We start from the raw sequence: 12,546 nt of genomic DNA, 5'->3' as shown, positions 1-12,546 counted from the left end.
TATGAAACATCGAACAACAACAAAAGAAAAAAAAAATTTTTTTACTAAAATATGTTTAATTATAGACCTTAAAAAATGTTTCTTGTATGTGTATCTCAGTGTCTAATATTTTTTAGGACTAGTTAGGCTAAAGGGTATATCACAAAAAAAAAAATTCACTTACACATGACACCACTTTCTTACCACTTATCATATATACTTATCACTTCATGTCAGTATAACCCATATGACACATGTTATAATATATGTCACCTAAACATAATGTATGAAGGTTAGATGCACACCACGTAGCCTTAGGCTAAACTCTATGGTAGCATTTTGTTATGCGTAAGATGACATGGAACTTAAATTGACGCGTGAGTTGGGGGGGGGGGGGGGGGGGGGGACACCATCCCTATGTAACGACCCAATTTTTTTCACGTCCAAAAATTTCGTTTTTAAAACATTACTTAAAAAACATTGATAATTAAAACATTGTTTAATTCAACCATTTCACATCGAAAACCAAATTGAAATCCACAAAATTTAAACAACCAAAATATCAGAGTATCAATCCCAGAATAAACTCATAACTGCGGAAACAAAAGTGTGTGTGATATGCCGCTACCGCGCCGGCTCCTTCCCCCTAGCTGAAGAGGTACCTAAAACAACAACTGAAAAACGTAAGCACGAAGCTTAGTGAGTTCCCCCATCGTACCACATACCATACCAACACATATCGTACATACTGCCAGGCTATTCTGGGGTGCCTGACTACCTGGTACGGCCATTCTGGGGTGCCGACTACCCGTGCGGCCATTCTGGGGTGCCGTCTACCCGTGTCAAGCTATTCTGGGGTGCCGACTACCCGTCGGTCCTAACAACCGATCCTCGGAGACTATTTCACCCCCTACTGCTGCTTACACATATATCATAACATAACAAATAATCAGACATATCTGGGGTGTTTGAACTACCCTTCGGTCCTAACAAACGAACTCTACTTCTATCACATATAACACATCATGCTAGCATATAACATATAGCGTAGCAGCAAACCTAGATGATATCACAAAGACATTCATCTAACGTACAACTCCTACTGGTGGGCCGGCATTGTGGCCGTAGACCCACCGCTACTGGAAGGTAACTCACCTCAAAGTAGCTGCTGATCTGATCGGGAACTGACTGTCTACTGCTGCTGCTGCTGCTCCGGACGTCCTCCGACTATAATTCCCACAAAACGATCAGTCAAACTCTGCTAGATGTACTTAGGGTAAAATGACCCTTTTACCCTTGACAAATTCGAAATCCAAGTCAAAGTCAACTTCCAGTTGACTGGACTCGCCGAGTCCGCGAGCAACTCGCCGAGTCCTTCCCTTACTAATCTGTTCCTATTCTCCAAGTCCCTTTCCCCACTCACTAAGTCACCCTTGACTCACCACTTGGGACTATGGGGCCGACTCGAGTCCCGACTCGCCGAGTCTGCGAGCAACTCGCCGAGTTCCTCGAGCGGATCCCCTACTCGATTCCAATCCACACCAGAACACCCCATACGAGGGTTTGGGGTTTTGGGACTACGATACACGGTCAATTCCGCGTGCAGGTACGAAGGGTTGGACCTTCAACGCTAAAACCCCTCTTGCTCTGTGAAAGTTCATATGACTCGCCGAGTTTGAAGAACAACTCGGCGAGCTCCAGGCAATCTTCATAGGACTCGCCGAGTTTGTTCATCCAACTCGCTGAGTCTAGGACCATCTTCATAGAACTCGCCGAGTTCCACTTTGGGACTCGCCGAGTCCCTCGACCCATTTCCCGAGTAGGCCAGATCTGAGACATGCAACGCTTCAAAACCACAGATCTATGGTCCTAGGGCACGTTTACCACGTAAAGTTGCAAACTTTACGTGCATGCATGGCCCTATGAGCTCAAACATGCAATTCCAAGCTCTTAAGAGGTTCTACACTCAATAGGGACCTCAATCACCGCAACCACAGAGACTTTAAGCTACAAGGATGTCCTAAAGGTCCAAATCCGAAGTCCTTGCGGAACATTAACCATAAACACATAGAGATTAGGTTCTTAGGGCTTAAAACCACTTTTTAGGGACAAAAGGGGGATTCAATGAACTAAAGGTCAAGGTAAAAACTTTACTACCTGAATAGAAGCCCTTCACAGAGTAGATTCCGGATCTTCTTCCCTTCTTGCACTCTTCAACCTTCGCCTTCTTCTCCCAAGCTCCAAATCACCTTCACAATGCTAAAAATCACCCACAAGGACACAAAGGGGGCTAGAGTTTCGTTCTACAGATCTCTGGGAGTGCTAGGGGAAATGGAGGTTGGGTTAGATCGTTTAAATAGGGTGCAAACACCCGGGTTAGGGTTTAAGTCCAGATAGGGTCTACTCGCCGATTCCCACGAGCCTACTCGCCGAGTAGACAGAGTAGATCCCGCGTCTAGTCCCCCTTCTACTCGGCGAGTTAGTCCTTCAACTCGCCGAGTCCAATGTTAAAATGCAATATATAAGGAGGGTTAATAACCAAGAATACATACCAGGAACCAGGTGCTACAAATCTCCCCCACTTATTTTAGACTTCGTCCTCGAAGTCTGTTGCTTGCTCCAAAAATAGCTCGGGGGTAATGCTCCATCATCTCTTCCACCGACTCCCAAGTCCACTCTGATCCCTTCCGGTGCTGCCATTTGTAACAGCCCAAAATCTCAAGTATTGTTAAATTGCATTTTGGGGTGTTTTAAAGGGGAGACTCGGCGAGTTGGAGCCAGACTCGCCGAGTAGGGTCGCAGAGTTGGTCGCGGGTTCGCGACTGGACTCGACGAGTCCAGGTATGGACTCGGCGAGTCGACGCTGTTCAGTGGAAAACCCTAGCCGTTCGGTTTGGGAAGTATTTAAGGGATCTTATGCCTCCATTGTTCGCCTTTTGGCCGACTGAGAAGGACCCTTAATCGTTGTGGACGTCTAGGGCAGGAGAGGGAGCTTTTAGAACCTTGAAGAATTTGTTAAGCAAGAAGAAGAAGAGTTTTGGCCAAAGGAATATCAAGAGGATCGAGTTCTGAGGTTTGGAGACAAAGAGAGGGTGTTATTCAGGTAATATTTCGAATTATCCTCTGCTATGTTGATGTGTTATGGAATTAGGGTTTATGAAACCCATTTGGTGATTGATGGATTATTATGTTGTTATACAAAAGTTTATACCCTAGTAATAGGATGATTAGAGGTCCAGAAGTCCCATGAGTGTGTATCTCGGGAAAAACGTATCTCAGGAAGCAGTTGGATCGACTGCATGGCATGGACTCGCCGAGTCGGATGATCAGACTCGGCGAGTAGCTTGAAGATTCACTGGGACTCGCCGAGTTGTTCTTCAGACTCGGCGAGTGGAGTCGGGGTGGCCCCGCGATTCTTTCAGGGGTGACTCGTCGAGTCAAAGAGGATACTCGACGAGTAGAAGGGGACTCTTAGAGGACTAAAGGACGACCAGACTCGCCGAGTCGCCAGGGAACTCGCCGAGTCCAGTTGAGCTGACATTGGACTGTTGACCAGAGTTGACTGGTGTGATTCTTAGGGTCAGTTAGCGTGGAAGATAGAAGTATTAAATAAGGGATATATGGTGTTATTCAGGGAGCTTGTAGCTCGGAGGATCAAGTGCAAGGGATTTTAGGAGTTGCTATCTTCCAGTGTCCGCGAGGTGAGTCTTCTCACTATACTTCACCCGGAAGGGTTTGATTGTGTGACCGGAAGGTCAAGTATGTTGTGTGTTATGTTTATATGCTATGAATGGAAAGTTAGCTGCTACGTGTGATATACATGCTTATATATGGGCCGGAAGGCAAGGTATTATGTGACAGAAAGGTCAGGTATGATATGTGATATATGTGCTTTATGTGTTAGAGTATTTGTATTATGTGTTATATATGTGTACGGGCCGGAAGGCGATTATCATGTGGATCGAAAGATCCGGGCCGGAAGGCGATATTATGTGGATCGAAAGATCCGGGCCGGAAGGCGATATCATGTGGATCGAAAGATCCGGGCCGGAAGGCAATGTTATGTGGACCGAACGGTCCGGGCCGGATGGCGTATGTGCGTAAGGTATATTGGGGAACTCACTAAGCTTCGTGCTTACGTTGTTTATGTTACGTTGTTACAGGTTCTTACAGTAACGCGGGATGGCAACGGTTCGATTGTACACACCGAAGAAAGAGTTGAGTTTTGGAGGATCCTGGTCTTCTTTTATAACGAAAATGAAACTACGTTTTGTAATTTGAATGTGAATAAGATTTTAAACAAGTGTTTTTAATATTAAATTGATTAATTAAATGAAAATTTTATTTTTGGAAATCTGGGTGTTACACCATTGCACCTTCACGAGTTCCACTCGCTTGTTCCTCAAATCCTTCGACTTCCGGTCGATGATTGCTACCGGTCTCTCAACATAATTCAGGCCGCCATCGACCTGAATGTCCTCTAACGGAACCACTGCGGAGTCGTCTACCAGGCACTTCTGCAGCTGATAAACATGGAAAGTGTTGTGTATCTGACTGAGTTCGGCTGGCAATTCCAGCCTATACGCCACCTTGCCCACCCGGGCTACAACCCTGAACGGCCCAATATACCTCGGCCCCAACTTGCCCCGCTTCCTGAATCGAATGACGCCCTTCCAAGGCGACACCTTCAGGAGAACCATATCCCCAACCTGGAACTCCAGGTCAGATTGACGCTTGTCGGCGTAACTTTTCTGCCGAGTCTGCACGGTCTGAAGGCTCCTCCGAACCTGCTGAATCCTCTCAGTAGTCTTGAGCACCACTTCGGTGCTCCCCATGACCCTCTGACCAACCTCTCCCCAGCATATCGGCGTCCTGCACCTCCGTCCGTACAACATCTCGAAAGGAAGGTGGTCGATACTCGCGTGGTAGCTGTTATTGTACGAGAACTCAACCAAGGGAAGATAAGTATCCCAACTACTACCGAAGTCTAGCACCCACGCCCGCAACATATCCTCCAGAGTCTGGATGGTCCGCTCGCTCTGACCATCTGTCTGCGGGTGAAAGGCGGTGCTAAAATGCAAATGCGTGCCCAACTCGTCATGAAACCTTTTCCAAAAACTGGAAGTAAAACACACATCCCTGTCCGAGATAACCGATACCGGCACCCCGTGCCTCGCCACAATTTCCCTAATATAGATGTCGGCCAATTTCTCGGCCGATATGCTCTCCTGAATCGGAATAAAATGAGTACTTGTGACATCCCCAAAATCACGGCCAGAAAAGACCGGTTTGTTTATGCTTTGTTTAAAAATCAGAGTTACATTTTAAATGAAAGTGTTGCGGAATTTGTCCCAAAACAAAAATATGATAAAGATTTATCAAAAGCATTTCCATAGAAATGTATTTCATTAAAAGACTCGGGATGTCATGTTCGTACAGATCAAAAGCATAAACAGTACAATATAAGCCTTACTACATTATTTCATATCTACAGGCCTATATTCGTAATCCCTCGTCCAAAACATCACACCTATGCTCATGCGCCACTACCTGTAATACATAAAACTGAGTGGGTCAGGCTTGGGAGCCTGGTGAGCACATAGGGTTTTCAACCCACAATAAATAAGTTTATTAATTTCATCGATCAACAATAACCCGATTACCCGTTCCCGTTATCCTCACTTTACGTCCCTAAACACCTATCATAAGGGACCTAGCCTAAGGATCATCATCGGGACGGACACTACTGCTAAGGGGATTCCTCAGCAATAAATGTCTTAAAGACAACCATGTGGGGGATGGAGTACACCGGTGAACATATCGTTTACAAACACCTACAGGTTGCGAGCCTGCTAGTGTTCCACTGGACTGTCTAGAAGAGTCCGTGGTCGTCATCCATACTCCGCTAGATGACAGAATCAACAACATCAACATCAAGGCCTCTCATCATTTTATCACACATCACCTATTGCATCTACCCATGTTTTACCCCAACATTTTCGTAGATATAAAATACATATACAGTTTAAATCATTGAAAACATGTATAACAACGTTCATCTAGCATAGATAGCAAGTATTCAGATAATATGCACACATAGCACGTAATTTATATAAAATACTTCATATCTATCTGTAAGTTGAAAGTAACTATGCACTCACTTGTTAAGGTGATGATTCCAAAATCGGGCAGCGCTTGCTTCTAACGATTCTATTTTCCTTTGACGAAACCTAGCATTATTATCGCTAAATTTTAGTCTAATATTTACCGTGACCAACTATTAGTCTTATTATTATTATTATTATATAAGCGTTAAACAATATTTTCCAACCACTATGTACAGACAGGGGCCAGACATAAAACACCGGAGGGCAGGACCATTTTGGCATATAGCACTTCTGAAATCCAACAACCCTATGCGGCCCTTTAAACCAGATTCCCCGTACCGCGAGTAGTAAAAAAAAATATTATAACGGCACTTATATAAGTTATAATAATAGCTCAAATATTTATTATAAGTTCATAATAAAAATACTAATTTTAAATATAAGCTATATTAAAATAAGGTAAACATAACTTACTTACAAGGGGGTTTTAACTAGGAGTCGGGCTCTGTAGGGGCAGAACTTCGTCGCTGAATCTTTCTAAGAAAGATTCGTGCAGCGCTTCAGCGCTCACCTTACTATACTAAGCTACAGAAAGAGAAGTCGAATCACGAGGGACCGAAATGCTTGGGGGATAAGGAGAGAAAGACTCTTGAATCAAGAGAATGGTGCAAGAAATATGAGAGCCCAAGGCTCTTATTTATACTAATTGAATTTTCAAAAACTACCCTCCATAATTACTTAATGACCTTTTAGTTATATAAACAACTAAACACCCCTCTATAATACTATTATAAATGGATTTAATGATATTTGTACTAAACTAATGTTGAAAGAACTCAACATTGGTCTTATAATGACCGCATCGTCGATACCTTTCTAATGATATATACATATGTATAGATGTGTACGTATACATGATTTATACTTTATTTTAATACGTAAATATGCTATTATAATTTGTAACTCGTTCATACGAACTCTGTTTTTGACGTTCTTTATATCCACGCGTAGGTGAAGACGTACTCTACAATTTTCGTTTAGACTCCGTCGGCAAATTTTGACTTTATTTTTAAAGTTATATTTTTAACAAGCCGGGACAGGATTGGTCTGTTTAAAATCTCATAACTTCTTCATACGAAGTCAGATTTGGGCGTTCTTTTTATCGATGTTCTTAGTTTAACATATTCTACGACTTTCGTTTAGATCACTAAGGCTAAATCTCGCTCTATCGTAAATTCACTATTCACGCTTCCCGGTATCGTGCCGGTTCTGTCGTGAAACTTCGACGGGTCATAACTTCTTCGCTATAACTCGGATTTCGGCGTTCCTTATATGCACGGAAACCTTGAGACATATTCTACAACTTTATGTAGAGATATCGGGATTATCTCACACTTTAATTTTGACGCTCATTTTTATTCTTTATTAATTATACATTTATAATTAAATAATAAACACATATAATTCACATAATACTCAAATATTTCATCTTTATTACTTCAAAAAGAGTTACAAGAGTTGACCTAGACTATTAAATTGACAAAAATGCTTAGCCCTGAAACCCGGGCATTACAGTACTCTTGGTCAATCGATCCACGATGACCCAAATCGAATCTACTCCACGCGCGGTCCTGGGAAGCTTCGTGATAAAATCCATCGTGATATCTTCCCATTTCCACAATGGGATGTCCAACAGCTGCATCTTGCCATGCGGTCTCTGATGTTCGGCCTTGACCTTCCTGCAGGTCAAGCACTGCTCGACGTACCAAGCCACGTCCCGCTTCATGTAGGGCCACCAATAATCTAGACGAAGATCCTTATACATCTTCGTCGCCCCTGGATGAATAGAGAATCGAGATTTATGCGCCTCCTCCATCAAGATCTGGCGCACGCCTCCGTGATACGGCACCCATACCCTACGGTGTAGTGTCAATAGTCTTCGGCTATCATAATCGAAGGAGAAAACCTGACCCACCACACGCTCGCTCTTCCGATGCTCCTCCTTGATAGCCTCCTGTTGAGCCTCCCGAATTTGCTCCATCAGGGGAGTCACTACAGTCATTCTCATGCAAATATCCTTGATCGGCGTCGCCTTCCGGCTAAGCGCATCGGCCACCACGTTGGCCTTCCCCGGGTGGTAGAGGATCTCGCAATCATAATCCTTCACCACGTCCAACCACCGACGCTGCCTCATGTTCAGATTCGGCTGATCCATGAGGTACCTCAAACTCTTGTGATCCGTGTAGATGGTACATCGAACCCCGTAGAGGTAATGCTGCCAAATCTTGAGGGCAAAAACCACCGCCCCCAACTCCAAATCATGCGTCGGGTAGTTCGCCTCGTGAGGCTTGAGCTGCCTCGAAGCGTAGGCAATGACATGCCCCCTCTGCATCAGTACCGCGCCCAACCCTGAAATGGACGCGTCACAATAAACCACAAAATCCTCTACGCCTTCTGGCAGGGCTAAGATTGGCGCCTCGCACAATCTCTGTCTCAGTGTCTCAAACGCAGCCTGCTGCTCGGGTCCCCACCGAAAGACCACGACTTTCTTCGTCAGTCGCGTCAGGGGTACGACTATCTTGGAGAAATCCTGAATGAATCTCCGATAGTAGCCTGCCAATCCTAGGAAACTCCGAATCTCAGATGGAGACTTCGGAACCTCACACCTCATCACGGCCTCGACCTTGGCCGGATCGACCAGAATCACGTTCTAGTTGACAAGGTGTCCGAGAAATTGCACCTCGCGCAACCAAAACTCACACTTGGAGAACTTGGCATACAAGCTCTCCCTCCTCAGGGTCTCTAATACCTCTCTCAAATGTTCCTCATGCTCCTCCTGTGTCTTGGAATAAACCAAGATGTCGTCAATGAAAACTATCATAGACCGATCCAGCATTGGTCTGCATACGCAGTTCATGAGGTCCATGAATGCGGCAGGAGCATTGGTGAGCCCAGACGGCATCACCACGAACTCGTAGTGGCCATAGCGCGTCCGAAACGTGTTCTTCTGCGCATCCTCCTCTCTACCCTCATCTGATGATAACCCGAACGCAAATCGATCTTGGAAAACCAAGACGCTCCTTGAAGCTGGTCAAAGAGATCATCAATCCTCGGGAGTGGGTAACGGTTCTTCACCGTTACCTTGTTCAGCTCCCGGTAATCTATACACATCCGATGCGACCCGTCCTTCTTTTTCACGAACAGAGTCGGGGCTCCCCAGGGTGAACTGCTCGGTCGAATGAATCCCTTGTCTAACAGCTCCTGCAGCTGTGTAGACAACTCCTGCATCTCAGGAGGAGCCAACCGATACGGGGCCTTGGGTATCGGAGCCGCACCAGGAACGAGGTCAATCCTGAACTCCACCTGTCGCTCCGGAGGTATCCCAGGAAGCTCATATGGAAAAACATCTGTGAAATCTCGCACCACCGGAACCTTGCTCACCGTCGCCTTACCCGCCTCCCGGGTATCCATCACGTACGCGACATATCCTGCGCATCCCTGCTGAAGGTATCGTCTAGCCCTCGCTGCCGAACAGACTGTGGGTCCGCACTGTGGCCTCTCGCCATGAATCACTAACTCTCCCCCACCTGGGGTCCCGACTCGCACTAGCTGCTGCGCGCAATCTATCACCGCCCCATTAGGGCTCAACCAATCCATGCCTATAATCACCTTGTTCCCAAGTAACGAAATGGGAATCAAGTCTACCAGGTAGCGTTCCTCAAACAAATGCACTACGTAATCCCGAAACACCGTCGATGCTCGCATTGATCGATCATCAGCAATTTCTACCTCTAAAGGGCAATTTAACACGCCCGAAGACTCAGGAAACTTCTTGCTAAGCGCAAGGGAAACAAATGATCGGGAGGCACCCGAGTCGAACAACACCTGAACTGGGATGCCGTTCACATGGAACGATCCTAATGCATACATATACACACATAGCACATATCAATATCATAACATCATAAAAATAAAATAGAAGGAAAAAATCATACCCGTCACCACATCGGGTGCGGCGCGTGCCTCCTCGGTAGTCAGCTGAAATGTTCGACTCCTCACCACTGGAGCCTCTGCCTTGCCCTGTCGGCCATCAGTAATCCGCAGGGTCGCTGATGCTGGAACCTTCACTGACGCTATAGCTGTCAACTGGGGACAATTGGCCTTCTTGTGGCCTCTCTGGTTGCAGTGGAAACACAGCAACTCTGATATCTGTTACACAGGTACAGGGGCGGTACAATCCCTGCTAAAATGCCCCGTCTTGCCGCACTTATAGCAGCCTGACGATCCCAGTCTACATGCCCCCTCATGAGGCCTGCCGCATTTCCTGCAGCGTCCCCGTCCCTGTTGGCCTTTCGGCCCCACATCTGATCCCTTGGGCTTCTTCCCCGAAGCCCCTCCCGACTGACCCTCTTCTGCCTTCCGTTTCCGGATGTGCTCCAAATCTATCTCCCTCTCCCTTGCCCTGGAAATCATGGAGTCCAAGGTGGGGCAAGCTGAAAAACTAATGTGCTCCCGGATATCAGCCCGGAGCATGTCATGATAGCGGGTCCTCCTCATGTCCTCATCGCCCGCATACTGGGGCACCTGCAGTGCCCTCTCCCGGAACTTGGCGGTGATCTCCGCCACAGTCTCCGTCGTCTGTCTCATATCCAAAAACTCCTTGGCCAGCTGCTGAAGCTCGATAGCCGGCGCAAACTTCGCCCTGAACCTGGTCACAAAGTCCGACCAGGTCATAGCCTCGATAGATGAGGCTCCCAACGAGTCACCCACTGACTCCCACCAATCTCGATCTCGGTCTCGTAAACACCCTGCTGCATACCTCACCTTCGACCCCTCGGGGTAGAAGCTAGTCAACTGTGCAGACTCGATGTCTGCAATCCATCGCCTGGCGGCAATGGGGTCTTTCACCCCGTGGAAATCCGGCGCACCATTGCCCCTAAAGTCCTTAAAGGACAACGTGCGAGATCCCGACTGGCCAGATGCCATGTCACTCCTGAACGCCCTGAGGCGATCCTCCATCAGCTCAACTATCCCTTCCTTGATTGACCCGAAGATGATGGGGGTCGACTCAAGGATACCCCTGGTGATCTCTGACGCGATGAACTCGCGTAGTCCCTCATCTACCGACTCGGAACCTGATCCCGAACCTGACCCCTCTCCTGAACCGCCATCTATCAGCCTCGATCGAAGTACCACCATTCTGTAATACATAAATAACAATTATTAGTGATACTGCTACTTCTTGAGGGATCACAACTACTACAAGTTCCCCGGTCTCATCTCAGCCTTCCTTAGTTCGGGTACGGATCCTCTTCTTTCAGTAGTACGGGCCCATACTACCTTCCACATCTATCCGTACCTTCTTCAAGGACTGCCTTGACTCCACCGGACCCCTTTCACTATTGTTGTTCACTGCTATACTCATCCTAGGCTTGCCCTAGGGAAATCTCTGACTCTACTCTACCCAGTCCTCAGCTGCTGCAGGCCTCCTTGTACTGCCAATTAGCCATTACCCGAATACCATCACATGTGATGAGGCTCAGATAATCCTTCGAGTAACAGACTCGTCCCTACAACGGTTGGACTCAAACAAGAGCTACGCAGTACGATCAAATCCAGCACTCTAAGATTATTCAAACCTGATCACATGGGACGTGACGTATTCACCTAATGGCTAACTCCCATTATTCAGAGTCCCACAAGCACGAAGCAAGCAACATTCAAACAAGGGTAACAATCTCAGTCAACTCTATCTGCTTACAGGAAATGTACTAGCATACAATGCTAAGCTCATACCATCAGGCATAACCTAATCAGGCTATCCTACTTGTTGTTTACTCAATACTAGCATGCAATTCTCATACAGCTGAAATACATAAAGCAGGCACATAAGACATCAATCCTAGATCCTTAGTCCTATTCTAGCATGCTGTTCTACAAAAGCTGATAAACATAATATAAACTTGTATGGGTACTTTGAGGAATACTTACTTGAGCTCGGCCAGTCGCGCACATCACACACTTCGTTCTTTCTCAAAACTCTTTTCTCAGTTTTTAGAAAACATTTTCTTTTAGAAAATCTTTTAATCCCTCGATTTGAGTTCAGACACCCCCGAAGGTGTGTCCGAATCCCTCAAACCAGGGCTCTGATACCAATTTGTAACGACCCAATTTTTTTCACGTCCAAAAATTTTGTTTATAAAACATAACTTAAAAAACATTAATAATTAAAACATTGTTTAATTCAACCATTTCACATCGAAAACCAAATTGAAATCCACAACATTTAAACAACCAAAATATCAGAGTATCAATCCCAGAATAAACTCATAACTGCGGAAACAAGAGTGTGTGTGATATGCCGCTACCGCGCCGGCTCCTTCTCCCTAGCTGAAGAGGTACCTGAAACAACAACTGAAAAACGTAAGCACAAAGCTTAGTGAGTTCCCACATCGTACCA

This window comes from Lactuca sativa, chromosome 1, assembly GCF_002870075.4.
Source record: "Lactuca sativa cultivar Salinas chromosome 1, Lsat_Salinas_v11, whole genome shotgun sequence".
In the NCBI taxonomy this organism is placed as follows: domain Eukaryota; kingdom Viridiplantae; phylum Streptophyta; class Magnoliopsida; order Asterales; family Asteraceae; genus Lactuca; species Lactuca sativa.
Note: the sequence above shows the minus strand (reverse complement) of the source record.